Source organism: Rhincodon typus, chromosome 17 (assembly GCF_021869965.1).
Source record: "Rhincodon typus isolate 14 chromosome 17, sRhiTyp1.1, whole genome shotgun sequence".
Classification (NCBI taxonomy): domain Eukaryota; kingdom Metazoa; phylum Chordata; class Chondrichthyes; order Orectolobiformes; family Rhincodontidae; genus Rhincodon; species Rhincodon typus.
In genome coordinates, this window is record NC_063348.1 from 11,499,495 (window position 1) to 11,516,669 (window position 17,175).

Genomic DNA, 17,175 nt, shown 5'->3' on the forward strand with positions numbered 1-17,175 from the left:
ATGTGCGGGTTAGGTGGATAGGCCATGCCAAATTGCCCATAGTGTCTGTGGTGGGAAATACAGGGATGGTGTAGAGGAATGGGTCTGGGTGGGATGCTCCTCAGAGGCTTGGTGTAAACCCAATGGGCTGAATGGCCTGCTCCCACACTGTAGGGATCCTATACATGGTTGAGAGTTATGGCTGCAAGTCCAGTATGGAATCCTGTGATTAAGCATTGTCAATTCGATCCCAACTTGGTTTTGAAGATTGAAACTGGACACTGATTATTTTCTCGATAATAGACACATTTACAGAATGCAGCATTTTATGTGTGGACCTTCTAACCTACTTCCCCCATGTCCCAGCAGTCTCTCTTTTTACGTGATCCAGGTATTTAAGTGTGCAATGCCCTTCACCCATGTATCTGAACAATGTAGCTAACACTCCATCAACAACCTTGGAAGTCAGAGAGGTCCTTTGAATATTTTTGGAGGATTTGGGCTTGCAATATCATATCACCGAGAATAGGTGGAGACTGGAATACTAAAAAAAACGCAGGAGTGAGCTTGTTGAAGGGAACAAGCATATTTTGAATAGGAAGCATTGCTCACACATTCAGTCTTCCAATTAGAGATAGTAGGAACTGCAGATGCTGGAGAATCTGAGATAACAGGGTGCAGAGCTGGATGAACACAGCAGGCCAAGCAGCACCGTAGGAGCAGGAAGGCTGACGTTTCAGGCCTAGTCCAGCTCTACACCTTGTTATCTCAGTCTTCCAATTACTTTGCTTTCACATATCTGTCCACATTTATGCTGTGCCATCTTTTGAGCTATTAGCTCCTCACTGCAAGGAGTGGGGAGAGATTAAGTCTCTGCTCCTGCTGGTCACTAGAATTAGAATTAGGTTTCATTGTCATGTGTACTCAAGTTTAAAAGTACAGGAGCACAGGGGAAAGTGCACAATGTCACCACATATCTTAGGTACAAAGTATCAATTACAAATCTTAGGTACTAAACTGGATTAGGTGCAAAAATAGGGAAAATAAGAAACTAGCTAAAAGTTCTACGTTATAGTTCTTCATAATATAAATCAGGAAAATAAGGAAAGACCAGGCAGCTAGCCAGGCATGTGTGTTGGCTGGGTGGGTTACAGTCACACCTCTTGTGATCTGCTGGATTTCTGTAGAGAAGGTGAAGTGTAACCAATAAAGTACGAGCCCTATTCAGCACACTGCCTGTGGCAGGGTGGTGAGAATGGCGGGAACCTTTGGAATTTGGTTTGAGCAAGGTAGCTTTGTTTCTGAAGTGCTGAATTTTGGTCTAACCCAGGCTATTTTTAAAGGGAATGAATCATGTTAATGCTCAGCACCAGGATCCGGACCTCTAGCAATCCCACAATTGGCAAACAGAAGATATCAGTAAATGTACTGCAGAGCAACTGTAAAGATGTAGGTCAGAATTCAAGCCAAGATTCCCAGTGCTTCAACTGCTCTTTTTTATCTCTACTGCAAATCTTGGTGGTGTAAAACTTACAGATTACTATGGTAACCAACTGCATGCTGGGAACATGTGTGCTGGTAGGCCAAGGCGTCACTCCAAAACTGCAGAGACAAACAAAGAAAGACTTACATTTACATAGCACCTTACTTGACCTCAAGGCATCTCAAAGCACTTGAGTCAATGAGTTATTTTTGAAGTGTAGTCATGTTGTGCCGTTGTAATAGAGGAATGTACGACCTAAGGGAGCGGGTCACTTGGTTTATTGAAAGAACTGCTGCAGCTTATAGCACAGATTGTTTAGGCAGGACCTAGACGTCAAACAACATGTTTTTTCTCAGTGATTTCCATCTGACTCCTTAAACCCTGTATTGCTAAGATATCACAGCTGCATATCAGTCCCAAATGCAGATGGGGTGACACACAGGCAGAGCTTATAATAGAGAATCCTCAGAGACCCGAAACTTGGTAAAATATGTGAACATAATCCTTGGAAGTATAATATTTTAAGAATATGGCTTTAAAAGTTATGCATAAAAGGGTATAATGGGAGTTACCCCGTGCAGCCAAGAGATTATTATATAACACAATTCACATTGTAGCATTTCAATCTGCCAAAGAAACATCTGCTTAAAATTTACTGTACCAGAGAGTAAGAGAAATAAAAACTTGCAATAAAAACAAAAATCTCCTCTGCATACTTTTTGGCACAATATAATGAGGAGAAATCTCCTTGAATGATTGCATCAGAAACAGAAATTCAGGTCATGAAGAAGTCATTAAGTCTCCTTTTGACTGAGTGCACGGAGCAACAGTCTTTGTGCAACCAGAGTCCGCTTTTAACATATCAATGACTTGGCACAAGTCTACTCTGATCAACACTCCAGAAAGAGAGATTTTTTTTTTCAGTTTGAGAGCAGTTATCGGGCCGTTGCTAGATCTTTCGAAAATGAACTTGGCCATACTTGCCTTGGCTCAGCCAACCTCGGAATAAGACAGATGTCCCACTCCAGAGCTTGAGCACCAAGTCTAGGCTGACATGCTGGAGCTGTTCCAGAGTGCTGTCCTGTCAGAGGTGCTGCTTTTCTCATGAACTGAGGCCCCACTCAGTTTCTCAGGGGGACGTTAAAGGGACCAAAGCTGTTAACTTTGGTAGTCTAGCCAAGGTTCGCCCATCATTCACTATTGCTAAAGTGTCTTTCCGTTTGTGAGATACTTCTGTCTCAAAGTCAATTGGCTCATGTTCTAAATTGCACCAGTTAAATTACTAATTGCTGTAAAACATTTCCATCTGGGTGCTATATAAATGTAAGTGCTTTGTTTTTATCTGGTTTCTCACACAATGCATTATATGTCCCCAGTTGACAAATCATTTCCATTTTAACAGCAAAAATCAACATTAGAAAAATAAGCATATTGTTAAACTTGTGCGGTTTCTGCGACTGTTCCCTAGAGAAAGAGCAATATGTTCCAACCATTGCCACTGAACAGCCAACATTCCCTCTCTGTTCAAATATCAGAGTTTTCAGGCCCAAGTCAGGACTGTGACAAAATGCTCCCCACTTGCCTGGATGAGTGCAGCTCCAACAACACTCGAGAAACTTGACACCATCCAGGACAAAGCAGCCCACTTGTTTGGCACCACATCCACAAACATTCATTCCCTCCACCACCAACGCTCAGTAGCAGCAGTGTGTACTATCTACAAGATGCACCGCAGAAATTCACCAAAGATCCTCACGCAGCACCTTCCAAAGCCACGGCCACTTCCATCTAGAAGAACAAGGGCTGCAGATACATGGGAACACCACTTGGTCACTTGGTTTATTGAAAGAACTGCTGCAGCTTATATTATGGATTGCTTAGACAGGACCTAGACATCAAACAACATGTTTTTCTCAGTGATTTCCATCTGGCTCCCCTCCAAGCCACTCACCATCCTGACTTAGAAATATATCACTGCTCCTTCAGTGTCACTGGATCAAAATCCTGGAACTCCCTCCCTAAGGGCATTGGGAGTCTACCTACAGCACGTGGACTGCAGCGGTTCAAGAAGACAGCTCACCCCCACCTTCTCAAGGGACAACTGGGGAGGAGCAATAAATGCTGGCCTAGCCAGCAATGCCAATGCCCCATGGTTCCACGGAAGCTGTTGAAGTGCTGGAAGAGGACCAGGGAGGAGGAATGGAGCCCCTTATTGGCTGGTTCATGACAAGGAGAGAGAGCGGTGAAGCAGATCGACCTCCCGTCAGCCTCAAAGTGTCAAATGTCGGTCGCCATTCATCATCATAAAAGAGGATACCAAGAACGGAGAAAGCGACTGCCCCTGATCAGAAAGTGGTGTTCCTGGCCCCGGGAAGCTGCTGATCTGGACGACTATTGGCGAAAATGTGAGGAGTGTATTTTGGGCCGACTCTGCATTGGGGAATCCAAACAGAGACTGGGTGACTGCTTTGCAGAACGCGTCTGGTCCACACGCAGGCATGACCCCAACTTTCCCGTAGCTGGTCATTTTAACACAGCATCCTGCTCGCATGCCCCCTTGTCTGTCCTTGGCATGCTGCAGTGCTCCAGCAGGGAGGCATAATGGGAGGCAATGACCTAGTGGTATTAATACTGGACTGTTAATCCAGCGACCCAGGTAACGTTCTGGGGACCTGCGATCAAGTTCCACTGCAGCAGATGGTGGAATTCGAATTCAATAAAAATCTGGAATTCAAGATTAATGATGACAATGTCGATTGTTGAGAAAACCCATCTGCTTCACTAATATGCCTTAGGGAAGGACACGGTCTGGCCTACACGTGACTCCAGACCCACAGCAATGCAGTTGACTCTGAATTGCCCTCTGGGCAATTAGGGATGGGCGATAAATACTGCCTGGTCAGCGACACCCTCATCCCGTTAATGAATTTTTAAAAAATGAATCACAATGCAAACTGGAGGAACAGCAACACATCTTCAGGCTAGGCACTTCACAGCCCACTGGGCTTAATTTTGAGTTCAACACCTTCAAATGGTGAACCCACTCCCATTCCTTCCCTTTCTTTTAACTTTACTTGTTACATGCTCTGTCACCACGCCCTCTCTCTCCTCCCCGCATTCCGGTGGGACTCTCAGTTCCTTTCGGTCGGACAGTTAGACACACCATTGTTCTGCCATTCCCACATTCCTGTCACTTAATCTTCGCTATCAACACCCTTTCTCCTCCAGCACTCCACCCAGCCCCCAAACTATAGCATAAATGCTGCCCCCTCCACACTTCATGTCAGCCCTAATGAAGTGTCATCTAGATTTGAATCATTAGCTAGTCTCTCTCCATGGATGCTGCCTCACCCGCTCTGATTTCCAACATTTTGTGTTTTCAGTACTTTGACCAAAGCAGGGAAGTGACTTCACATCAGCATGGGATCCCTGGTCACCCAGAGACCTCTTTGCAATGGATTTTATATTCCTTGACTCCATTGGTAAGGGGACGTAGGTCATTCTCATTTTAATGGATGACTTCACCAAGTTCACACACGGCATTCCAACCCAGGACTGAAAGGTTCGGCTATCGGCACAGTGTTAGTGTGAGCCTGGTTTGTTTCCGTGTTCCAGGTCAGATTCACAGTGACTTAGAGGAGATCTGAGAAAGAATTGTTTCACCTAGAGGGTAGTAAAAGTATGGAATGTACTGCCTGAGAGCGTGGTAAAGGCAGATAATCTCGCGACACTTAATAAGCATCTGGGTGAGCACTTCAAATGCCAGGGCATTGTAGGCTAGGGACCAAGTGCGGGTAAACAGGATTAGTGCTGTTTTGTGTTTATTGGTCAGCATAGACGTGGTGGGCATAAGGGCCTGTTTCGATGCTAAATTCCTCTATAATCAGGGATGCAACTTTGTCAGCAAGATCCAACAGGATTTTTGGCAAAGTCAGTGGCATTGCCAAGAATTATACCACCCTTATCAGCTGGAGGTAATGGGAAGTACAAAGGATTCAACTCCCGTTTGCCTCGAACTTGACATTGACCCAATGTACTCCACCCTCCCTCCTGGGACAGGGGACCCCACAATCTGAGCCATCGGAGGGAAATTCACCCCTACAAAACTGCACAAAGGTGTTTCCTCGGTGCAGCCTCGATGGGCCAAATAGCCTCTTTCCGCACTGTAGGCATTCTATGACTCTACCTCCTCGGCTCACCCCGCCCTCTGATGAGGGTGCCCAGGTCAATTAGTGGATGGCCCAGCATCACATGAGGCTAGGTCAGAGTTTAAGATGGCACCCAGGGGACTGATAGAGAAGGGTTGAGAAGCCAAACATTGACCGATCGCAAGGCTGTTCCAAGGATAATCCTCTGAAATCGGAATATCAGGAATGGGAGAGACAGCAACAAGTGCCATTGATCCTAACGTTCCTGAAGACGTGACCCTAATGTCGGTGATCCTGGATCCCTCCAAAAGTGTCAGCACAAATAAGAGGCTGAGAAAGAAACAGCAAACGTTGGATATCACACGGGATATAAGAAGGAAACATTGCCACTAACATGCACTTGAAATGTGCATAATGCAATGACACTAACTAGGATGGCAATTTTCAAGCCAGGAAGTGTGTAATGCAACCTCCGGCAACAGGTAGCGATGTTGAGAGAGTGCAATGAGCAGTTGTGTTGGGCCCCCTCCAGGGGCAGGTAGCAATGGCGAGGACGAATTGAGCAACCGAACAGACCCACTCTGGAAAAAGAAGTTGTCTTTGGGAAAAAAATTGGAGGCATCGTAGGAAGAAGGAGGAGCTGACGGACAAAGGATTCCTCAAACCAATGTGAACCACAGTTTATATACTGTGTAAACACTTTCTTGCTCAACCTTAATTTCCCTTCATTTCTGTAATGGTAATGCCAGAGGAATAAAGAATTGCTGCCTTATGATCTGTGTGTTCGAACATGTTACCTATGCTTTTTTATCCTGCCTCTCAGGTTCAACCATCCTTGGTGGAGGGGGTGTTATATTCACACATACCACCACCCCCCCCACACCCTAACAGCAGGAAAGAGCATCTATAGCATCCCCCAACTCTGCCTCTGTGGCACAGTTAATTGGCATTCTATGAAACCATTCATCAAACCTTGCAATTATTTATTCTGGGTGCACTCTCTTTTGCCTTTCTATCAGCAAAGACAAACTCAAGGGTACATTTCTTGGCACCAGTACATTCCATATATCACGAGCCACTTATGCAGATAAGTCTCTGCAGTTCTACAATCCTATGCCTCGGCAAAACTGCACAAAACAGCAATGCTAAGGTGCTTGAGCCGCTACCCTGATCACATAACTAGGAGCATGTCAGTGCTCTCTGACTCTATGCTGTCCCAGATGGGATCCTTCAGCAGCACATGCTTAGCTTTTTCTGCCCTTCCAGGGACCTGCCTGGATGGGGTGCACATGAATTATAATCAATGATCTCATGATCAACATACACCTAATCCATCGAGCAATCAGGCTTACCTGCAAGTAACGCGGCTTGTCCTTTATAATATCGACCATCAGGATACCACAGTCCTCCTCCCGAAACCCTTCAACTCAGCAACACTTGCCTGAACCTGTTGAACTATGCACATACCGTGCTGGGACTGTGGGACTGGGGTTTGAATTTTTTTTTAATGTTTTTCAGAATGGACACAATCCCTCTCAAGGAAAATAACATATACTTTGCAACTGAGGTCAAAAATGGTAGCGTAGGCAAAATGGGTTAGACGTCAAATTCTTGTTACAAAGTTTCTTTTATATAAAACAATCCATACCACAGTCGGCGATACTTAAAAGAAGTTGGTGATTATTTGCAATCTTTATTACAGTGCATTGAGTTATACTGGGGAAATGGGCAGAGGGTACTCCTGGTCCATCCAATAACTTTCCCCGACTGACCTCAGACCTGAATGAGAAAAGCTCCTCAGCAAAATTAGAGTCGAGCAGAAGGAATGGGCTAGGGTTAGGGTTAGGGTTAGTATTAGTGTTAGTGTTTGGGTTCGGGTTAGTGGAAGTGGAATAAAAGTGAAAAACATATAGTCCGTAACTGGACGAATAAATCTGACGTATTGATTCACAAGGGGCAAGTGATGAAAACTTTAAATAAGAAAAATACAGGTTAGATATGAATAAAGAAGATGAGATATTATGTTTTTCTTTGTCCTGGTAACCTGTGAACTGTAAAAACATGTAAATTGGGGTAGTTTTAATTTTGTGAAGTTAGTTGATAGCAACTCAGCTGACCAACATCCTTACTGTTAATTCACAATCATCCATTTTTAGCTATGTTCTTACAGCGTGAAGGAAGCCCAAGAGATTGCCCCATTAGGCTTCATGTTCAACGACTTTAACCTGCTGGATGTAATTTACAACAGGACCAGTAGGTGGCAGCAGCCACTCAGTTTTGATTCTTGGTCCAATGCAGCATAATGAAGTGGGCCTCAGTCTTTATTGGTGTAACATGCATGTTTAGATGCCATGAGGCTTTACCTGGACAGAGAGCTTCTTCATGGTGTAGTGTGCTACTAATTGAATGTGAGTCTGCTGAGGGTACCACATAAAAATTCAGAAACTTATTACAACTGCAAGGTTTTCACTTCTACAATATCCAGTTAGGGAACATTCTTGTTCATCATATTAGTCATTACCCTGTATTCCGTCAGGAATCCTGATACCTTACGGCAGAATGCTGTAACATGCTCACTTAAGCCCCCGCGAGGGTGAACAAAGGCTATCCACTTATCATTAATTCACAACTCCACTGTATAACCCAGCTAAATCTATGGATATATTCTGTATCTGACCAAAAGACCTACCATAGCTGACAGCATAGTGATAAACATTCGGACAGAGTGGCCCAGGGTATCCAGACCATTGACTCCACACCCATTGACGTCTCATGGCATCATAAATCTCTGCTGATTATCACCAACGCCCCTCCCTTAGCTCATGAATCAATGTTACTCCGTTGATGAATGAGGACAGAACAGAATATATTCAATACCCATCACATAGAATGGGTCAGTAGCACCGCCACTGACCACAGAGTTGGCCGAATCCTGAAAGACATGTCTGCAGGATCACTGTGCTCAGGTACCAAACAAACAGCAAACACCTACTTGACCTTGTGCTCATCAATATACCAGCTGCATCTCTCCATGACCATACAGGTGGGAGTGACTACTGCACTGTCCTTGTGGAGATGAAGTCCTGTCTTCACATTCAGGAATGTCCATTGTGTTGTGTAGCATTCCCCTGCCAGCTAAGTGGGACAGACTTCCAACAGATGCACAAGTTCAAAACTGAGGATCCATGATACACCATTGGCCATTGGCAGCAAGAAAAATGAACTCCAACACAATCTGCAACCTCATCGCCCGTCATATTCCCCCCCACCACTTAACCGTTACTATCTAGCCAGATCAACCCTGTTCAATGGAGAGTACAGGAGGATATCCAGCAGCAGCACCAGGCATGTCTGAAATGAGATATCAACCAGGTGAAGATATGAAAAAAGGTTTACTGGCATGATTTGGCCAAGTTGGCATCAAGGAACCCTGCAAAGCTGATTTAATGTAAAACTCTGTGGGAGCTGGAGTCCTAGCACAAAGGAAGATGGTTGTGGCTGTCATCTTAGACCCTGGACATCTCTGTTCCTCAGGTTAGTGACCTAGGCTCAACCATCATAAGGGCAGTAGTGGGGATGTTTACACAATATTCAGCACTATTCACAACTCCTCAATTATTGAAGTAGTCTGTTTCTATACAGAGAAAGACCTGGACAGCATTAGATTTGGGCTGACAAACATTCACATCCAGGCAACATCCATCTCCAACAAGACAGAAACTAACCATTGCCCCTTGACATTCAATTGCATTACCGTCACTGAACCTCTCATGGTCAACACACTCTGGGTTACAATTGATCAGAAACTGAACTGGACAAGCAACAGTATGGCTACAAGTGCTGGTCAGAGGTTAGGAATTCTCTAGTGAGTAACTCACCTCCTGATTCCCCAAGCCTGTCCACAAGGCACAAATCAGGACAATGATGGAATACTCCCCACTTGCCTGGATGAGTGCAGCCCCAATAACACTCAAGAAGCTTGACACCATCCAGATCAAAGAAGCCTGTTTGATTAGTATGCTATCTACCAGCTTCAACATCTACTCCCTCCACCACCGACGCTCTGTAGCAGCAGTATATGCCATCCACAAGATGCACTGCAGAAATTCGCCAAGGATCCTTAGACAGAACTTTCCAAATACACAAGCTCTGCCATCTAGAAATACAAGGGCAGCAGAAACATGGGAACACCACCTCCTGCAAGTTCCCCTCCAAGCCACTCACCATCCTGACTTGGAAATATATCACCATTCCCTCACTGACACTGGGTCAAAATTCCCTCGCTAACAGCATCATGGATATAGCTGCACCTCATGGACTGCAGCAGTTCAAGATGGAAGCTCACCTTCTCAAGGGTAATTAGGGATGGGCAATTATTACTGGCCCCGCCAGAAATACCTGTATCCTATGAAAGAATAGTTAAAAACTAAGACGCTCCAATGATTGTGAGCAACCTTCCCTTCAATTGGGGAAGGACATGCAGCTTGGCCTGTTAACACCTAGTGCTGTAATTGTGCTCCTCAAAGAGAATAGGGATCTGTCTGCGTCAGTGAATGTAGCTCAATGTGACTGCTGTGTTTGAACTCTATCAGAAAACTGTGAGGTGTGGCAGGAGAGTTAAAGCAGCATAAAGTGAACAAGGGGAGCTGAAGCATGAGTGTGAGTTACCAGTCTAGACTCAAGTAGATTACTGGGAGGTGAGTGTTGGGAATGCTGCAGTTATCACTGTTACTGAAGCCACAACGTCTTTACTTCATCAGGAGGCTAAGGAAATTCAGCATGTCCACAAAGAATCTTACCAATTTTTATAGGTGCACCATAGAAACCATTTTCTCTGCATGGACCACAGCTTGGTATGCCAACTGCTCTGTCCAGGACCATAAGAAACTACAGAGAGTTATGAACACAGCCCAGTCTGTCACATAATCCAGCCATCCATCCATGGACTCCATCTATACTTCTCGCTACCTCAGAAAGGCAACCAATATCATTAAAGACCCTTCCCAACCCAGTTAAAATCTCTTCCAACCTCTTCTGCTGGGAAGAAGATACAAAAGCTTAAACACACATACCAACTGATTCAAGACGGCTTCTTCCCCGCTATAATTAGACTTCTGGATGGATCTCTCAAATTTTAAATTTAATGTTGATCTTGTTCTTGGTGCACCTTCTCCGCAGCCGTAAAATTTTATTCCTCGCTCTGTTGTATTACCCTAATGCACTTTGTATGGCATGCTCTGCCTGTACTGCATGCTAAACAAAACTTTTCACTGTACCTAGCAACATGTGACAATAATAAATCAAATCAAATCAGATCAAAGGCACTTGTGCAGTTGTTGGGACCTGGCATTTGAAGATGCAGCAGTTTGAGAATACAATCATGGACATCAGATAATGGACATGAGTTACAGAGATTCCAAGGAATTCTCATGGAAGGCACCACTGAGCAGGGATAACCCAGGCCCAGAGATCCAGGATACAGTGAAGAAGGAATTGACAGCTTCGGAGATCCAGGATACCACAAAAAAGCAATTGCAAGAGTGCCTGATTCAGCAGGAGGGCCAATTTCATGAAGGAAAGACATCAGATTCGAGGTCCTCCAGGGGGACCAATGGAGCTAATGCTTCTTTCATCCAAAAATGAAATCTGACAGACCCTCCAGTCTAAAGGACTTCCAGACCTCTCACTGTCAGGAATGGAATCAAACATAGAAACACAGAAACATCGAAGCCAGGAGCAGGAGGAGGTCATTCAGCCCCTCGAGCTTGTTCCTACATTCAATACAATCTTGGCCGATTGAACTCAATACCCTCATCCCACCCTCCTCCTTCTCAAGAGCACGTGATGTTTTGCCTCAACCACTTTCTGTGGTAGTGGATTCCATAGGCTCACTATCTGTCTGAGTGAAGAAATTTCTCCTCATCTCAGTCCTGAAAGATCTTATCTTCATCCTTAAACTATGACCTCTGGTTCTATACATCCTTCATCAAACCTGTCATGTTAGAATTTTATAGGTTTTTATGAGATCCCACCTTCATTCTCCTAAACTCCAGGGAATACAATCCAAACCAACTCAATCTCTCCTGATGCATCAGCCCTGCCATCCCACGAATCAATTTGGTAAACCTTTATAGCTCCCTCTATAGCAAGAACATCCTTCCTCAGAAAAAGGAGACCAAAACTGCACACAATATTCCACGTGCTGCCTCACTAATGCCCTGTATAACTCCAGCAAAGTAAGAAGTCTTCAACTCCAAGCTCTACCGTACTTCCAATTTGAAGAGAATTTATTGTGGAAAAATAGTGAAACCACCTGAACCCATGGATTTATGAATCAGAGACTTGGTGCCAGATGAAGTATTTATAAGTGTAGCTATCTACAAATGTATTACAGAAATGTACTACATTCATAATGAGACAAGAATTCAGGTAGATGATGTAAAAGAGGTGTAAGGGTGTGAAAAGATCAGCACTGAGAAACACCTTAAGCACCAGCCATTCTGGTGATGTCGTATGGATCTGGTGAGAGGACAGGTTAGGATCACAAAGGATTAAGACTCACCATCCAGGTCCTCCGCGGAATCTCTGCAACCATGTCTGTTGTCCGATGTCCATGACTGCTGTTATGCAACAAACTAGGCATGTTTTTGGTTAAAATGCATGTGTGCAACATGCAGGATCCAAATTTTTAAAAGGAAATATACTGTTCCATGCAAATTGAAAGTGAGACAGACAGCTTCAAATCCTATTGGAGCCATCACTTATTACAATACAGTTCATTATCGAACCAAGCTCCTGCCAATGCAGGATCAGACAGACTTGATGCTTCACCTGTACTTACCCAACTGGATTCTGGGGACAAACTGTTGAAGACAAAATCCTCTTCTCATTAGACAGCAGCGGACCAAGTGGGCCCTGGAGATCCCTACCCTAAATGTGGCAGCAAATCTATACAACATGCCACGAGGTTTGCTTGTATAACTCCTCCCACAACATTCCCAAATGTGGGCAGACATAAAGATAATAAAGCGCTCCAGATAATCAAGGTTCGGCAGCATTGGAGAGAAACGTTTAATGCCTTCAAGTCAATTTCCTTTCTTCAGAACTTTTTTCTTGCTCCACAGACCCTGACTGTCTTGCTGAGTGTTTCCACTAATTGTTTTTTTTGTTCTCATTTCAGATTTCCAACATCCAAAGTAACTTACTTCAGTTGTGGAAGACAGATATGAGGACCTGACGGTCAACTTTAAGACTGTCAAACCCATCACTGTAAGCCACCTGTAATGATACAGCCTCGGGACATTTGAACACACCTTACAACCAAAGAAGCCGTGTGGTAGTGCAGAAAATGCAACAGCAAGATCCCGCAATGTGATAACAACTAGATAATCTTTTCTTGTGAAATTTCAGATGAAAGGATAAATACTGTCCTGAATCAGGGGTTAATCCCCCTGCTTCTCTTCAACAGAGTCCTACAAGATCTGTGAGGCCATCACCTCTGACAGTACAGCGTTTCATAGGGATGTGCTGGAGTGCTCAAATCTCTGGATCGGGTCTTAACCTCCAATGTTATGACTCAGCAGTTGAGATTTAAACCACTGAAACACGCTGGTGACATTTTGGTCATCAGAGGCATGTTTTTGGTTAAAATGCATGTGTGCAAAATGCAGGATCCAAATTTTTAAAAGAAAATGCACTGTTCCATGCAAATTGAAAATGAAATACACAGCTTCAAATCCCATTGGAGCCATCACTCATTACAATACAGTTCATTATCGAGCCAAGCTCCTGCCCAATGCAGGATCAGACAGACTTGATGCTTCACCTGTACTTACCCAACTGGATTCTGGGGACAAGGAGTGAGCTGATCAGACCTGGCTATAACAATGCCAGGCCAATGTGGGAACACATGAATAGGAATAGGCCATTTAACCCCTTGAGCTGCTTTCACCATCGGAGGCCATGGTGGTATTGTCACTGAGTTAGTAACCTAGAGACACAGGCTAAAGCTCTGGAGACACGGTTCAAATCTCACCACAGCAGCTGTCTGAAACCATGAATCCATTGCCAATTGTCAGAAAAAAAACCCATCGGTTTCACTAATGTGCTTTAGGAATAGAAACTGCCATCCTTACCTGGGCTGGACTACATGTGACTCCAGGCCCACAGCAACATGGTTGACTATTAACTGCCCCCTGGGCAATTAGGGATGGACTATAAATTTTGACCAAACCAGTGGTGTCCACATCCAATGAATAAATATAAAAGAAATAAAAAACTCCTGATACTGGTCTAGCTCCTGATACTGGGCTAACTCCTGATACTGGGCTAACTCCTAAAACTGGCCTAAACTCCTGATACTGGTCTAACTGCCTGATACTGGGCTGGCTCCTGATGCTGGAGTTGCTCTTAATGCATGCTTCCCTTGGGAAGCAGGACTAGCTCCAGGGAAAAGCAAGTTCCAGATTTCTAAACCATGATTAGATCTGTGGGAAGGTCATCCAGGAGGCAAGGAACTCTTAGGGTGGGATGACGCCTGAACAATAGGGTGTGAGATGGGTGCCTTAGCCTGTGCTATATAGAGTTAGGTGACTGTTGTGGAGAATACCACTGCACATAATTAAAACATGCTGCCTTGCTGTTGTTTGCTTGGATTTGTGCTACTGTGAGTTTGAGCCTTTCCTTTCACTCTGGGTTTGGAACTAAAACAGACTGGAGTTCCAAGGGGTCTGCCCAAACTGATAACTGTGAGGATTCTGTATGAAGTAAATCTCGGGCTTTCCCTGCCCGGTTGTTCAATCCAAACGACAGCTTAGTGACACCAAATTAGCCACAGAAAGCAGCGTGATTGTGAGGCAAACGTCAGACAGGCACAGAGTGAGAGGGACACTCCCTCTGAGACTGTGGTTGACATATGCTGTGATGGGGAAGTTTCTCCTGCTGTGAATTTTACCAAAAAAGTCAATGCAAGCACAAATGGGGCCATGGCAACTCTTCCAGTAAAATGTGTTGGCAAAATATAATTTCACACAAACAGCCAAGGGTGGATTACAAAGAGCTTTAATAACCTCAGTCCAGAAATAGACTTGATTCTGAGTGATTTAAAAATGTTACAGTTCACAACACCATCCACCTTCAGCTTAAAGAAAATTATACTGCGCAGAGCCTGCTTTCAGAGCTCGCCTGTGTGATTCTCTCAAGGACTGGCCGAGTGAGATTCCCTGCAGAGTAAGGTCCCTCAGGATCCAGCCAGGCTGTCTCCCACTGGGACTAACTGAGTGATGTTCCTCAGCAAGTGTCTGGGTGGACTCCCTCAAAAGAACCATTTGAGAGGAATTCCCTCCGTTTTCGGTGGCTCAGATGTTAGCACTGCTGCCTCACAGCGCCAGGGACCTGGGTTCAATTCTACCCTTGGGCGACTGCCTGTGTGGAGTTTGCACATTCTCCCCGTGTCTGCGTGGGTTTCCTCCGGGTGCTCCGGTTTCCTCCCACAGTCCAAAGATGTGCAGGCTAGATGGATTGGCCATGCTAAATTGTTCCATAGAGTTCAGGGATATGTAGAGGAGGTAGGTTATAGGGGAATGGGTCTGGGTGGGATGCTCCAAGGGTCAGTGTGGACTTGTTGGGCCGAAGGGCCTGTTTCCAGACTGTAGGGATTCCATGATTCATCAAACAGTCTGTTTCAAAGCAGACAAGGGTTGGACAGTATTGTCCACAAGTACTCAACACAGCGAATGGCATGCAGTTCCTCACCACCCGCAGCCACTGTCTGGATCAGTACACTGCTCAGATGCCAGCACATTCCCCCCTTAGATAAGGGGCACAAACTGCTCACAATATTCCAAATGCAGTCTAACCCCTGGTGTCCCCTGGTTCTATACTACCACAGCCAGGGTAAAAATCCTTTATTCATCTACCCTGACTAGCCTTCCAATGATTTTGCTATTTTCAATGAGATCACCTCTTATTCACACATTTAAGAATCACAGAATTGTTATGGTGCAGAATGTGACCATTTGGCCCATCGTATCTGCACCTGCTCCGTGATTGAGCATTATGTCTCAGCATCCATCTCCTGCCTTTCCTCCAGAACTGTTTCCATTTAAATGATCATCTAATGTTCTCTTCAAAGCCTTAATTAGACCTGCCTTCATCACACTTTCAGGCAGTCCTTTCCATACCCTAAATCCCCAAATCACATTTGCTTCTTTTTCAAATTACCTTCTATTTGTGCCGTCTTGTTTTCAATCCTTTTATGAGAGAGAATGGCTTCTCCCTACCTATCTGTCCAGACCCATCATGATTCTGAAAGCTTCTATCATATCTCCTCTTAGCCTTCTCGTCTCCATAAGAATGTACAAATCAGAAAGCAGGAATAGGCCATTCAGCTCCTCAAGCCTGCTTCATTATTCATTAAGGTCATGAATCATGACAGATAACTTGCCTATAGTCTCCTACTTCCTCTCCTTCCCTTTCGGAATTTGGAATTTACATTTGCTACCATCTAATATATTGAGACCATCCTATAGGAAAGCTAAACCCAATGCATCAGCTGACTCACTAGCTACTTCTGTTAAAATGCTAAGATGATATCCATGAGACTTGTTAACCTGCAGCCCTAACAGTTTACTCAATACCACTTTCCTGGTGATAGTAATTTTCCTGAGTTTGTCCGTCTCTTCCATTTCCTGTTTTATGCTGCTCCTGGGATGTCAGTTTTATCCTCTCCAGTGAAGATTGATGCAAAATACTTGCTCAATTCATCTGCCACTTCCTTATGTTCTAATATCAATTCATTGGTCTGACCTTCTATTGAACCAACGTTCACTTTTCTTCTTTATATATTTGAAGAAATTCTTACTATCGGTGTTTATATTTCTGGATAGCTTTCTCTCATACACAGATTTTTCCCTCTTTATTAATTTTTTTGGTAATAATTTTGCTGTTTTATATATTCTGTCCAATCTTCTGATCTGTCACATAATTGCACTTATTAAAGTTTTTAAAAATTTCTCTCTCCCTGAAACTGAATGTAAAATTAAATCACATATGGTCGCAACTGCCTAGGGGCACATTCACTATGACATCCTTAAGTAATCCTATCTCAAAGCAAAATTATGTACTTTTTTTAATTGAACATTTCTAGTTAACTATGGATGGTGGGTCAGCCCACTGGAATTGCTCTTACTTGGCAGAATGTGTCTATTCTGTGCACTCTAAAATATCCCTTTAAATGTCACTGCATTTCTATTGACCCATCCTTTCATCTAATTTTCCAATTCATTTTAGCCAGCAATGCTTCCAGGCCCTTGTAACTGCCCTTATTTAAGTATTTAAAAAATAGTTTCAGTCGTGCTCCTCTTCGAACTCTTAACACCACAAGTACCAATCACATGGGGACTGGCCTCGCCACATGGTTGCTGATGCTATAACTTTTAATGTGAAAAAGTATTTGTTTTTTTCTGCAGCAGGGACTAAGAACGAGGGCAGGCATGAAACAGGGAGCCAGAAGGTGATTGAGATGCCCTGAGCTTGTTGACTAGCTCACCAAGCTGGCTTGTTCTC